This window comes from Pogoniulus pusillus, chromosome 6 (assembly GCF_015220805.1).
Source record: "Pogoniulus pusillus isolate bPogPus1 chromosome 6, bPogPus1.pri, whole genome shotgun sequence".
NCBI lineage: Eukaryota > Metazoa > Chordata > Aves > Piciformes > Lybiidae > Pogoniulus > Pogoniulus pusillus.
Genome location: NC_087269.1, coordinates 3,479,759 through 3,492,931, shown reverse-complemented (window position 1 = coordinate 3,492,931; position 13,173 = coordinate 3,479,759). Strand labels below are relative to the sequence as shown.

The 13,173-nt window shown below is 49.6% G+C and overlaps 1 long non-coding RNA gene across 5 annotated transcripts in view; it reads right to left on the bottom strand.

Annotated features, from left to right (window-relative positions):
* The window catches only part of LOC135175871 (uncharacterized), a 167,152-nt gene that overhangs the window by 28,654 nt on the left and 125,325 nt on the right, over nucleotides 1–13,173 (bottom strand). For 4 of the 5 annotated variants that reach the window (XR_010302483.1, XR_010302482.1, XR_010302484.1 and 1 more), the window contains one exon: nucleotides 3,972–4,069. The exons of the other annotated variant lie outside the window; for it this stretch is intronic. This is a non-coding gene — a long non-coding RNA (uncharacterized LOC135175871). The remainder of the gene's footprint in view (nucleotides 1–3,971; nucleotides 4,070–13,173) is intronic. 5 annotated transcript variants of the gene reach the window in all.

Sequence of the window (13,173 nt, the reverse complement as noted above, 5' to 3'; positions counted from 1 at the left end):
GGTTGTGGCTCAGACCCTAATATCAGGCATGTTGATAGGTTTTGGCAATGTATCTCTGCACACCAAATTGCATCAAAAGCAATATTCCTTCCTCTGTGCTTGTAGGAACCCTAGAAATGGATCCTACTAAATGGAAACCAGGGAAATCTCTCCACCAGCAGTGGTCACATTTCATTGCTTTAACTTTGCCCCTGATTTTTCTCATGTCCCACAGTGCTTCTCTGCATTGCTCTTTGCAAACAGCATCACTTTACTGGAAGCTTTAGCAATGGACCGAATCCATTTTCTGGTGGAGTGCATCACAGAGATTCAAGGTAACTGTGACAATTAAGTTGCTGTTTGCCTAACTTAGCTGTTAGTTGCCCTCAGCTTCCAAACTCTGAAAAATAGCATCATGGTAGAGCAGACTGAGCACAAGATGGGGCTGGCATCCTGCCTCTCCCTGTGTGGTGGTTTGGGAGTTTCCCACCACCACCATGATTCACAGAATCACCAAATCACAGGATTAACCAGGTTGGAAGAGACCTCTAGGATCATTGAGTCCTACATATCACCTAACCCTTCTAATTAAATAAATGATGGCACTGAGAGACCTGGGGGTGCTCGTAGATAGTAGGCTGAAGATGAGCCAGCAGTGTGCCCGGGTGGCCAAGGGAGCCAATGGCATCCTGGCCTGCACCAGGAACAGTGTGGGCAGCAGGACAAGGGAGGTTATTCTTCCCCTGTACTCAGCACTGGTCAGGCCACAGCTTGAGTGCTGTGTCCAGTTCTGGGCTCCTCCATTCAAGAGAGATGTTGAGGTACTGGAACGTGTCCAGAGAAGGGCAACAAAGCTGGTGAGGGGCCTGGAGCAGAGCCCTGTGAGGAGAGGCTGAGGGAGCTGGGGGTGTGCAGCCTGCAGAAGAGGAGGCTCAGGGCAGAGCTCATTGCTGTCTACAGCTATCTGAAGGGAGGTTGTAGCCAGGTGGAGTTGGTGACCTTTGGAGGTCCCTTCCAGCCCCTGACATTCTATGATTCTATGAGTTGAGTTGAGAATTGCTGCCAGCACTCCCTTTGAGCACTAGCTGTGCCTCTGTGCTGGTGCACTTAGAATCATAGAATCAAGCAGGTTGGAAGAGACCTCCAAGCTCATCCAGTCCAACCTAGCACCCATCCCTAGCCAATCAACCAGACCATGGCACTAAGTGCCTCAGCCAGGCTTTGCTTCAACACCTCCAGGGACAGTGCCTCCACCACCTCCCTGGGCACCCCATTCCAATGGGAAATCACTCTCTCTGCCAACAACTTCCTCCTCATTCACATTGTTCACCCCTGGGCCAGCAAAATGATTGTTTGCCTCCTTAAACCACATCCCTGCAAAGGTAGAGCTCCCAGCTCCAAACGCACACCGCTCCGGGGCAGTGAGGCAACCACACAGGTTCTTATGACAGGAGGAAATGGGAGTCTGGAGCAGGGAAAGTCACATCCACAGCAGGAAAAAGCCCCACTGTGCAAATTCTGCTCAGGAGGGCAAAGAGAAATGAATCATTCTCAAACAGTAGACATGAGAAGGTTGAATGGAACAATTTCTAAATGCTAGTCAGCCCAAAACCAACAGAGTGCTGAAATAATGAGGGTATAGAAGAACCCAACAAAAGCCAGGAAACTCAAAGCTGAGGCTGAAATTCCACCCTTCATTTGGAGCTGTTTTCTTTTCTAAAGGAGACAGCTCAGCTTGGTTGGGGCTGCACAGGGTTGTTTTCTTAAGGCTTTACAAAATACACACAAGCTGGAAGCTTTTTCTGCCCTCTCTCTGTTTTCTTTCTCAATTATTAGTCACAGAATCACAGAATGACAGGGGCTGGAAGGGACCTCCAAAGCTCAGCCACTCCATGCCCCCTGAATGAGCAGGGTCGTGCAGAGCAGATCACACAGGAACACATCTAGGAGGGTTTAGAACATCTCCAGAGAGGAAGAATCCACAACCCCCCTGGGCAGCCTGTTCCACTGTTGTGTCACCTTCACAGGGAAAAAAAAATCCTCCTCATGTATTCTCCCTCTTCAGATCTAATCAGCTATGTGGGGGACTGGAGCAGATGATCTTTCAAGGTCCCTTCCAGCCCCTCTCATTCTAGGATGCTATGATTTAGGGGGTCAATTTTAGGCATGTTCCTTTGCCATTGGAATGGGCTGCCCAGGGAGGTGTTCTGTCTCTGGAGGTGTTCAAGAAAAGACTGGATGGGGCATTTAGTGCCATGGTCTGGTTGACTGGCTAGGGCTGGGTGCTAGGTTGGCCTGGATGAGCTTGGAGATCTCTTCCAACCTGGTTGATTTTGTGATTCTATGAACTGTGTTCCAGTCAGATCAAATCTGCCTAACACTGGGCAACAGAACACAGACTAAAGACTCCTCTCCTTGAAGTTTGTTAGTGGAGTGGCAAAGGCAGCTGATGAAAGCAGTGTGGGGAGAATCAGACCTGATGATGTTAGCAAAAAGTTCTTGACAGTGAGGGTGGTGAGACCCTGGCACAGGTTGCCCAAGGAGGTTCTTTACAGTGAGAGTGGTGAGACCCTGGCACAGGTTGCCCAGGGAGGTTGTGGAGCACAGAATCACAGAATGTGATTGAAAAAAACAAAAGATGTTGAAGTCCTGGAACATGTCCAGAGAAGGGCAGCAAGGCTGGGGAGGGGCCTGGAGCACAGCCCTGTGAGGAGAGGCTGAGGGAGCTGGGGGTGTGCAGCCTGCAGCAGAGGAGGCTCAGGGCAGACCTCATTGCTGTCTACAACTACCTGAAGGGAGGCTGTAGCCAGGTGGGGTTGGGCTCTTCTGCCAGGAACCCAGCAACAGAACAAGGGGACACAGTCTCAAGTTGTGCCAGAGGAGGTCTAGGCTGGATGTTAGGAGGAAGTTGTTGGCAGAGAGAGTGATTGGCATTGGAATGGGCTGCCCAGGGAGGTGGTGGAGTCCCCATCCCTGGAGATGGTCAAGAAAGCCTGGCTGAGGCACTTAGTGCCATGGTCTGGTTGACTGGCCAGGGCTGGGTGCTAGGTTGGACTGGATGCTCTTGGAGGTCTCTTCCAACCTGCTTGATTCTATGATTTTATGATACATCCTAACCACGTGGAACACTCCAGGAATTGAGAATAATATCACACACAGGAGGCAGAGAGGCTCATAAATTAATTTACACATTTGAAACAACTGCTGGGCAGGAAATACTAACCTGTATCCTAGGCACTTCCAACAGGTGTTCTGTCTGCTGGGAGAACATCCTATTTGCCTTACTTAAATTGCAGAAACTGAGTTGTTTGCAAGCACCCCTGGGTATCTACAACACAGCATGGCTTTGCTGAAGCCAGACATGGATGCTCTATTGACAATTTAATTCCATAATTTAGTTTACAGAACAAAGCTGGAAATGGGTAGATTCAGACTGGGTGTTAGGAAGAAGTCGTTCAGCATGAGGGTGGTGAGAGTCTGGAAGGGGTTGCCCAGGGAGGTGATAGAAGCCTCATCCCTGTTGGTGTTTAAGGCCAGGCTGAATGAGGCTGTAGCCAGTCTGATGTAGTGTGAGGTGTCCCTGCTCATGGCAGGGGGGTTGGAACTGGATGATCCTTGTGGTCCCTTCCAACCCTGACTGATTCTATAGTTCTGTAATTCTATCTCCGTGAATCCTGGAACCATCCAAGCCTGCACTGCTCTTTCCAAGTGTCATCAGGCAAGCACTGAGCTAAGCCACTCAGTATTCATTTGCAGTACAGCACAGACACTCTGACATCTGTCATGAATGCAGAATGCATCATCTAGTCCTATTAGATATTTATAACTCATGCAGGGCTGATACTGTGCAAGCAAGAGTGATAATAAACTGCTGTGTACACTAACATATGTGCTGTAAACCTCCCTGCCCCCCAAATCCTTTTCATTAACACATTTCTGATTGAATCAAAATAGAGAAAACAAGGAGGGAAAAAAAAAAGCCAACAATCTACCTGGTTCTGCTAAAATGTGGCTGCCACAGAACTGTGGATTCTGGGGGAGCTCTTCTGGGCCACTGCTGTCTCACAGGAGGCAGGGATGAAGAGCAGAGCTGGGAGAGAGCAATCACAGAATTAACCAGGTTGGAAAAGATGTCTAAGATCATCAACTCCACTCTATCACCTAACCCTTCTAATTAACTAACCCATGGCACTAAGTGCCTCATCCAGTCTCCTCTTAAACACCTCCAGGGATGGGGACTTCACCACCTCCCTGGGCAGCCCATTCCAATGCCAATCACTCTCTCTGCCAACAACTTCCTCCTAACATCCAACCTAGACCACCCCTGGCACAACTTGAGACTGTGTCCCCTTGTTCTGTTGCTGGTTGCCTGGCAGAAGAGCCCAACCCCACCTGGCTACAGCCTCCCTTCAGGTAGTTGTAGACAGCAAGGAGGTCTGCCCTGGGTCTCCTCCAGGCTGCACACCCCGTTCCAGGCTCTCACTATTCTGAACAGTTTCCTCCTCATGTCCAGCCTCAACCTAACCATCTCCAGCTTTGCTCCTTTGCCCCTCTTCCTATCACTCCCTGAGAACCTAAAAAGTCCCTCCCCAGATTTTTTGTAGCCCCCTTCAGATACTGGAAGGCCACAAGAAGGTCCCCTCAGAGCCTCCTCTACTCCAGCCTGCACAGCCCCAACTCTTTCAGTCTGTGCTCACAGCAGAGCTGCTGCAGCCTCTGAGCATCCTCCTGGCCCTGCTCTGGACACACTCCAGCATCTCCACATCCCTCTTATAATGAGGACTCCAGAACTGGATGCAGTACTCCAGGTGAGGTCTCACCAGTGCGGACTAGAGGGGGAGAATCACCTCCTTCACCCTGCTGGCCACACTTCTGCTGCTGCAGCCCAGGCTCTGGTTGTCCCTCTGGGCTGCAAGTGCACACTGCTGGCTCACGCTGAGCTTCTCGCCCGCTCGCAGCCTGCTTTGCGCTCCCCCCGCGGGTTGGTGTCTGAGCACACAGCAGCAGCAGCAGCAGCACTGCAATCCCTACTGCGTGTATTTTCCAAGCATCCAGCAGCTCCAGGTCTGAACCATTTGGTCACACTTTCTAGGAAAACGAGGTCCTGCATATTGGATCATGCTTTCCAGGAAAGCTAGGGACAAAAATGGGAGGCTGACAGTTGCTCGACTGCCTTTGGGGTTTGCTTCCAACACAACTACAACTCAAATCTCTGCTTTTGAAGCCTACAAGAAGGAAAAGGCCCAGCTGGCATTTTTATGGGAGCTGCTTTTGTGGTTGAGCTGCAGTATTATTTCTAAAGCAATATTATGGAATGAGAAACTTCCAATAGTAGCCTAAATTCTGTAACTCTAACTCTTGAAAGTCAGGAGGAAACTTTAAACAGCTGAAACTGACTTTGGAGTGGCTGTGATTTTGCCACCAGTTTTAAGCACTGTCTCTCTGCCATTCATTTGGAGGGTAAATAGAACTCATATCTTATTTGCCTTCTGTCCTCTGACTTTTTAATCTGGGAGAACATTAATTTTTAAGTGCTCATCACTGAGATTCATCCTTGTCCAAAGTTCATAAATGGATTCATGGCTGGCATAATGAGAACTCTGGCAAGACAGGAATGATATTGGGGAGGAGGAGAAAGAAGAGGGGAGCTTGACAAGTTAATGGTCCATTAAAATAAATCCTGGGTCAGTTTAGATCCTGCATGGTTCATTACTGTATAATAGATTTTATTGATAGCCATAAAAACCTGGGAGGAAACAGGAGAGCTTTTGGTTAAACTCACTGAGTAGACATTGAAGATGTTTCTCAAAGGTTTTCAGTCCTATCTTAAGAAAGCTTTCTAGTGCCAGAAGAATTTGAGTACAGAAATGAAAGCAAAAACAGCCACTTTTAAACTGAGTGCCAGGCTGGATGTGCCATGAGCAGTCAGACACTCATGTGCAAGAGCCTCAGAAACAAGAAAAGTAAGGATTTGGGATCACAGGATCATAATATGGTCTGGGTTGGAAGGGACCTCTGAAGCTCAGGGGTGACCTCATTGCTGTCTACAACTACCTGAAGGAAGGCTGTATCCAGGTGGGGTTGGGCTCTTCTGCCAGGCAACCAGCAATAGAACAAGGAGACACAGTCTCAAGTTGTGCCAGGGGAGGTCTAGGCTGGATGTTAGGAGGAAGTTCCTGCCAGAGAGAGTGATTGGCATTGGAATGAGCTGCCCAGGGAGGTGGTGGAGGCACCATCTCTGAAGGTGTTCAAGCAAAGCCTGGCTGAGGCACTTAGTGCCATGGTCTGGTTGATTGGATAGGGCTGGGTGCTAGGTTGGACTGGATGAGCTTGGAGGTCTTTTCCAAACTGTTTGGTTCTATGATTCTAATCCAACTGCTTCTGCACTCAGCAGGGACATCCTCAACTAGATCAGGTTGCCCACAGCCCTGTTGAGCCTCACCTTGAATATCTCCAGGGATGGAGCCACAACCACCTCCCTGGGCAACCTACTGCAGTGTTGCACCACCCTCATGGTGCAGAACTTGTTCCTTACACCTACAGTAAATCTAAACTAAATCTGATCTGCTCTGCTCTAGTTTGAAGCCACTGCCCTCATCCTGTCCCTTCAGGCCTTTTCAAACAGTCTCTCTGCAGCCTCCTCGTAGCCCACTTCAGGTATTGGCAGGCTGCTATTAGGTCTCCCCAGAGCCTCCTCTTTTCCAGGCTAAACCCCCCCAACTCCCTCAGCCTGTTCTCACAGCAGAGGTGCTCCAACCCCCTGGTCATAAATTGAGAGCCATTTAAAATGCTTCCTGGAGTGGAAGTTATGCTCACACTTCTTTCAATATGAAAACTGGAAATATTAAAGGACACTACCCTTGTGCAGAACTTGTTCCTGACATCCAATCTAAATCTGCTCTGCTCTAGTTTGAAGCCATTGCCCCTAGTTCTAATACCACAGGCCTTTGGAATCAGTCCCATTTTGCCACTCTTGCATTTAAAAGAGTAGCATATAAAGACTTGATGCCCAAAATGTAGTTAGACACTGAGACAACCAATGGGGAAAGCTTCTCCAGACCAGGACTTTCTTCACAGCAAAAATGATTGGCATTGGAATGGGCTGCCCAGGGAGGTGGTGGAGTGCCCATCCCTGGAGGTCTTTACAAGGAGGCTGGATCAGTCAGGGTTGGAAAGGACCACAAGCATCATCTAGTTCCAACCCCCTTGCCGTGGGCAGGTCCAGAGAAAACAACCTTGGTCAAAGAGAAGGGAGGAAAATCAGCAGCCAGGTCTCACACCCACACAATTGCTTAGGAAATGATCAAGCAGCTTGTGAAGCTGGGGGACTAAACCTGGTGCACAGCTCCACTCATCTGCCTCATGCCCTCATGACTATTTTTCCTCTCTGTACACGTGTGTGTTACTGTGAGGTCCAGCAGCAGCCTCTGAAAGGCTCATTCAGCCTGCAGCAAGGAAACCTTGGCTCAGGGCCACATGGCTGCTTCTGCAGGAAAGGAAAAGCACAAACTCTCCTGGAAGGCTGCAGAAGACCTGCAGGCAGCTCAAAGGCAAATTTCAAGTCCAAGACCTGTGTTCTGAACACAGACTGAGAACAGCTCACTCCCAGCTAATTCTAATGCACCTAAACCAGGAGGGGAAAGGAATCAAATCCCAGGTTTGGATGCTTGTGAAGAAAAAAATACTTCTTATACATAGATCCTTGCATGAACCCTGACTGATTCTATGATTCTATGATCAGAATCACAGAAAACATCCAGTAGGGTGAGACCTCCAAGCTCATCCAGTCCAACCCTCCACCCAGTTACACTAAATCATGTTCCTCAGCACCAGTTCCACAGGCTGCTTGAACACCTCCAGGGATGGTGACTCCTGCACTGCCCTGCAGAGACCACTCCAATATTGGAGAACCTTCTCTGTGAAGAAAGACATCCTAATATCCAGCTGCCTACTGGTTGACTGAGGATCAGAATGGAAATTCACAGGATCACAGGATGCCAGGGGATGGAAAGGACCTCCAGAGATCATCCAGTCCAACCCCCTGCCAGAGCAGGATCATACAATCTAGCTCAGGTCACACAGGAACACATCCAGACAGTTCTTCAACATCTGCAGAGAGGGAGACTCTACAATCCCCCCTAGGGAACCTGTTCCAGTGCTCTGTCACCCTCACAGGGAGCAAAACTCTTCCTCAGGTTCACATGGAACCTCTTATGCCTCAACTCCCACCCGTTGTCCGATTTCCAGTTCTTCTCCATCCCTTTCTTTGCCACAAGCTCCATGTTCTGAAAGGGACAAGCCACTAGAATCATAGAACCACAGAATCAGTCAAGGTTGGAAGGGACCACAAGGATCATCCAGTTCCAAACCCCCTACATGGGCAGGGACACCTCACACTAGATCAGGCTATTCACAGCCTCATCCAGCCTGGCCTCAAACACCTCCAGCAACGAAGCTCCCACCACCTCCCTGGGCAACCCCTTCCAAACTCTCAACAGCCTTGTGCTGAAGAATTTCTTCCTAACACACAGTCTGAATCCACCCATTTATAGCCTTGTTCCATTCCCCCCAGTCCTATCACTACCTAAGGACAGTCTAGAAAGTCCCTCCCCAGCTTTCTTGTAGCCCACTTCAGATCCTGGAAGGTCACAAGAAGGTCACCTGGGAGCTTTTCTCTCCAGACTGAACAGCCCCAACTCCCTCAGTCTCTCCTCACAGCAGAGCAGCTCCAGCCCTCTGCTCATCCTCGTGGCCCTTCTCTGGACACCTTCCAGCACCTCCATAGCCCTCTTGTCACTACATACTTGACAACTTCTCCAACTAGATTGGAAGAGACCTCCAAGATCATCCAGTCCAACCTAGCACCCAGCCCTAGCCAATCAACCAGACCATGGCACTAAGTGCCTCAGCCAGGCTTTGCTTCAACACCTCCAGGCATGGTGACTCCACCACCTCCCCAGGCAGCCCATTCCAATGCCAATCACTCTCTCTGCCAACAACTTCCTCCTCACATCCAGCCTAGACCTCCCCTGGCACAACTTGAGACTGTGTCCCCTTCTTCTGTTGCTGGTTGCCTGGCAGAAGAGCCCAACCCCACCTGGCTACAGCCTCCCTTCAGGTAGCTGTAGACAGCAATGAGCTCTGCCCTGAGCCTCCTCTTCTGCAGGCTGCACACCCCCAGCTCCCTCAGCCTCTCCTCACAGGGCTGTGCTCCAGGCCCCTCCCCAGCCTTGCTGCCCTTCTCTGGACATGTTCAAGGACCTCAACATCTTTCTGAAACTGAGGGGCTCAGAACTGGACACAGCACTCAAGGTATGTCCTGCCCAGTGCTGAGCACAGGGCAAGTCCTGCCCTCTGTAGATAACTGCCCATGTTATGAGCCTTCAGCCCTCTTTCAAACAGGACTTTAGCCATTATGGAAGCTCAACTCCCAGGCTTTCCACTGAGAAGTTCATAAAACACCTACCAAGCCAAATGTTTAGTTTATGCTGAATCTATATTAGGCAAATTGAATAAGAAACCTTTTGAGCAGTCATTGGCTGCTGAGGCTCAGATGATTTTCTTATGGGGCTAATGCAGTAAAAAAACCCAAAGAAACAAAGGAGAAAAAATAATGATTGCCTCCTAAAATCTTTCTTAGGCACAGTCATTCTTGCTGGTGTTTGAGCCATGTATTGAGAGGATGATCTAAACCATTTATCCACTGTGGCTCCTGTCTGCTCTCACTGAATCCCTCTTCTTTCATCAGCAAAACAGCAGTCTGGACTCCAAGAGGCAAGTCCCTGCTGGATGATGCGAGGAAGAACACTTCCAAACAGAGGATTATTGCATTATGGCATGCCAGAATAGAGCTGTGAGGCTGAAGGACAGGCAATGACTTCTCATTTTCATGGCATTTGGCTGTCCCAGCTCCCAGAGTGGCTTTAAAAAGCAGGAAGCTGCAGAGAGTTCAAACTAACACTCAGCTTCTACCACAGTGAGAGGTCTGAGCAGCCTGATTAGAGCTTCTTTGAGGTCTGTTGGCTAAATGCAGTTGCAAAGTTTTTGCTTCAGTCCTCATATAGGAATTTGGGAGGAGTTGGGGTATTTTTTTTGCATCTAGTTGCCCTTCCTGTCAAAATATTGCAAACTGTTGTGTTGCTGTGGGGGTTGCTATGATCACAGAATCATAGAATCAGGCAGGTTGGAAGAGACCTCCAAGCTCATCCAGGCCAACCTAGCAGCCAGCCCTAGCCAGTCAACCAGACCATGGCACTAAGTGCCTCAGCCAGGCTTTGCTTCAACACCTCCAGGGACAGCAACTCCACCACCTCCCTGGGCAGCCCATTCCAATGCCAATCACTCTCTCTGGGAAGAACTTGAATTTAGGCAGGGCTCAGCTAGGCAGAGATGTAAAAAGGTAGAGGTCAAATAGCAGAGAATTGTCAGGGCTGTGAAGGGACCACAAGGATCAGCCAGCTGAAACCCCCCTGCCATGGGCAGGGATATCCAACCTGGCCTTAAACACCTCCAGGGAGGAAGCTTCCACCACCTCTCTGGGCAAACCCTTCCAGGCTTTCACCACCCTCATGCTGATGCAGCAATCATTCTATTTCTTTCTTAGTTATCAACATCTATTCAATCCACTTTGAGTCTTCTCTTCTCCAGACTAAGCAGCCCCAGGTCCCTCAGCCTCTCCTCACCAGGCAGTGCTCCAGTCCCCTCATCATCCTCCTAGCCCTCCCTTGGACCCTCTCCAGCAGATCCCTGTCCCTCTTCAACTGGGGAGCTCAAAACTGGAGGCAGTACTCACAATGAGGGTCTCACCAGGGCAGAGTAGAGGGGAAGGAGAACCTCCCTTGATCACCAGTAGATTTCCAACATACCTTCCACACAAGGAACATCAATTGAAAAATATTCCACATACTTTTAGAGGGAGACTGAACAGGACTGGAAAATGTCCAAGACCTCTAACCATGGAGTGCCCATAAACACAGAGGTCTCTGGAGACCCTGCCTGTGGCTGCTGTTCTGCTGACTGTGCCCTTCCTGAACACCTCATTTGAAAAACTCAGGCTGTAATTACTCCCCATCCTCTTTCCTCCAAGCAGTGTAAAATGTGGCTGTATGCTGAGGAAGGAAGATTATTTCTTGGCTGTAGACAGGTGGGGGTTGGTCTCTCCTGCCAGGCAACTAGCAACAGAATGAGGGGACACAGCCTAAAGTTGTCCTGGGGGAGGTCTAGGCTGGATGTTAGGAGGAAGTTGTTGGCAGAGAGAGTGATTGGCATTGGAATGGGCTGCCCAGGGAGGTGGTGGAGTTGTCATTCCTGGAGGTGCTGAAGAAAAGCCTGGCGGAGGCACTTAGTGCCATGGTCTGGTTGATTGGCTAGGGTTGGGTGCTAAGTTGGACTGGATGAGCATGGAGTGGACAGGGCTGGGTGTTAGGTTGGACTGGATGAGCTTGGAGTGGACAGGGCTGGGTGTTAGGTTGGACTGGATGAGCTTGGAATGGACAGGGCTGGGTGTTAGGTTGGACTGGATGAGCTTGGAATGGACAGGGCTGGGTGCTAGGCTGGACTGGATGAGTATGGAGTGGACAGGGCTGGGTGCTAGGTTGGACTGGATGAGCTTGGAGTGGACAGGGCTGAGTGTTAGGTTGGACTGGATGATCTTGGAGGTCTCCAACCTGATTGATTCTATGATTCTAGTTTGCTTTTTTTCATATAGCATTTGACATGTGCCAGGCACTGAGAAGACATTGACTGAGCCTGACAGGGATGCAGTGAAGTAGGTAGGTAATTATTACTTTTATCCCCTTGCTAAATACTTGAGAAGCAAAGAGACTTGCCCTTGGAGAGCATCCAAGCCAAAATGAGGACACAGGGCTGTGGGGAACCACCTGTCTTCATCCAGGCAAACCAGCACTGGAATTGAGCAGGAGAGAAGGAGGATGTGGAGAGTTTGAGCTCTGCAATGTTTTTCTAGACACAGCAATTTAACAAATAACTCTTCCAAGTTCTGCTTTATCCTTTCCCTTCATTTATGACTCACCCCAAGCTAATTGCATGGTGATGTTCTCTTGCTTTGCAGTTATGGGACTGGTTAGTGGGCAACTTTTTATTTCTTTTGTGTCACAACCCCCCCCAGAAATCCTAAATGTGTCTTGTTGAAGCTGGAAAATGCTGCAAGCTATAAAGTAAATACTCCTTTATGTAAGTGGGGTTGGCCCAGAACTTGGCAAATGGATTGCCAGAATCAAAAGGGAGGGGGAAAAAATCTTCAGTATGGCAAAAGCCACAGAAGGTTCATATGATTTGAATTAAATTCAGATAATAACCACACTTGGCCCAGTGGTGCTTGGAGAGGGAGTTTGAAGCTCTCTTCAGAGATATTTTGTAGCTTAGTTTTAAATGAGACCTAACCTTTAACCTTTAAACAACACCAAGCTGGGAGGCTTGGCTGAGACAGCTGAAGGATGTGAGGCCATGCAGAGGGACCTGGGCAGATAGAGCTGGGCACAGAGGAACCAGATGGAGGTCAACAAGGGCAAGTGTAGAGTCCTGCAGCTGGGGAGGAACAATAAACTGCACCAGTAGAGGCTGGGAGGTGATCTGCTGGAGAGCAGCCCTGTGGAGAGGGAGCTGGGGGTCCTGGTGGCTAACAAGGTACCCATGGCACAGCAATGTGCCCTGCTGGCCAAGAAGGTCAATGGCATCCTGGGGTGTATTAGGAGGAGTGTGTCCAGCAGATCAAGGGAGGTTCTCCTCCCACTCTGTTCTGCCCTGCTGAGACCTCATCTTGAATAGTGCCCTCAGTTTAGGGCTCCCCAGTTGAAGAGGGACAGGGATCTGCTGGAGAGGGTCCAGCAGAAGGCTACGAGGATGATGGGGAGGGGGGACAGGAAGGGAGGAGGAGAGGCTGAGAGACTTGGGACTTTTTAGTCTGGAGAAGAGAAGACTTGGAGGAGATTTGATAAATGTTAATAAGCATCTGAGGTCTGCCAGGAGTGGGGGGATAGGCTCTGCTCACTGCTCCCTGGGATAGGACAAGGAGCAATGGATCTAAGTTGCAGCAAAAGAGCTTCTGCCTCAACACAAGGGGGAACTTTTTGACTGCAAGGGTCACAGAGCCCTGGCACAGGCTGCACAGAGAGATTGAGGAGTTTCCTTCTCTGGAGACTTTCAAGGCCTGTCTGGATGTGTCCCTCTGTGATC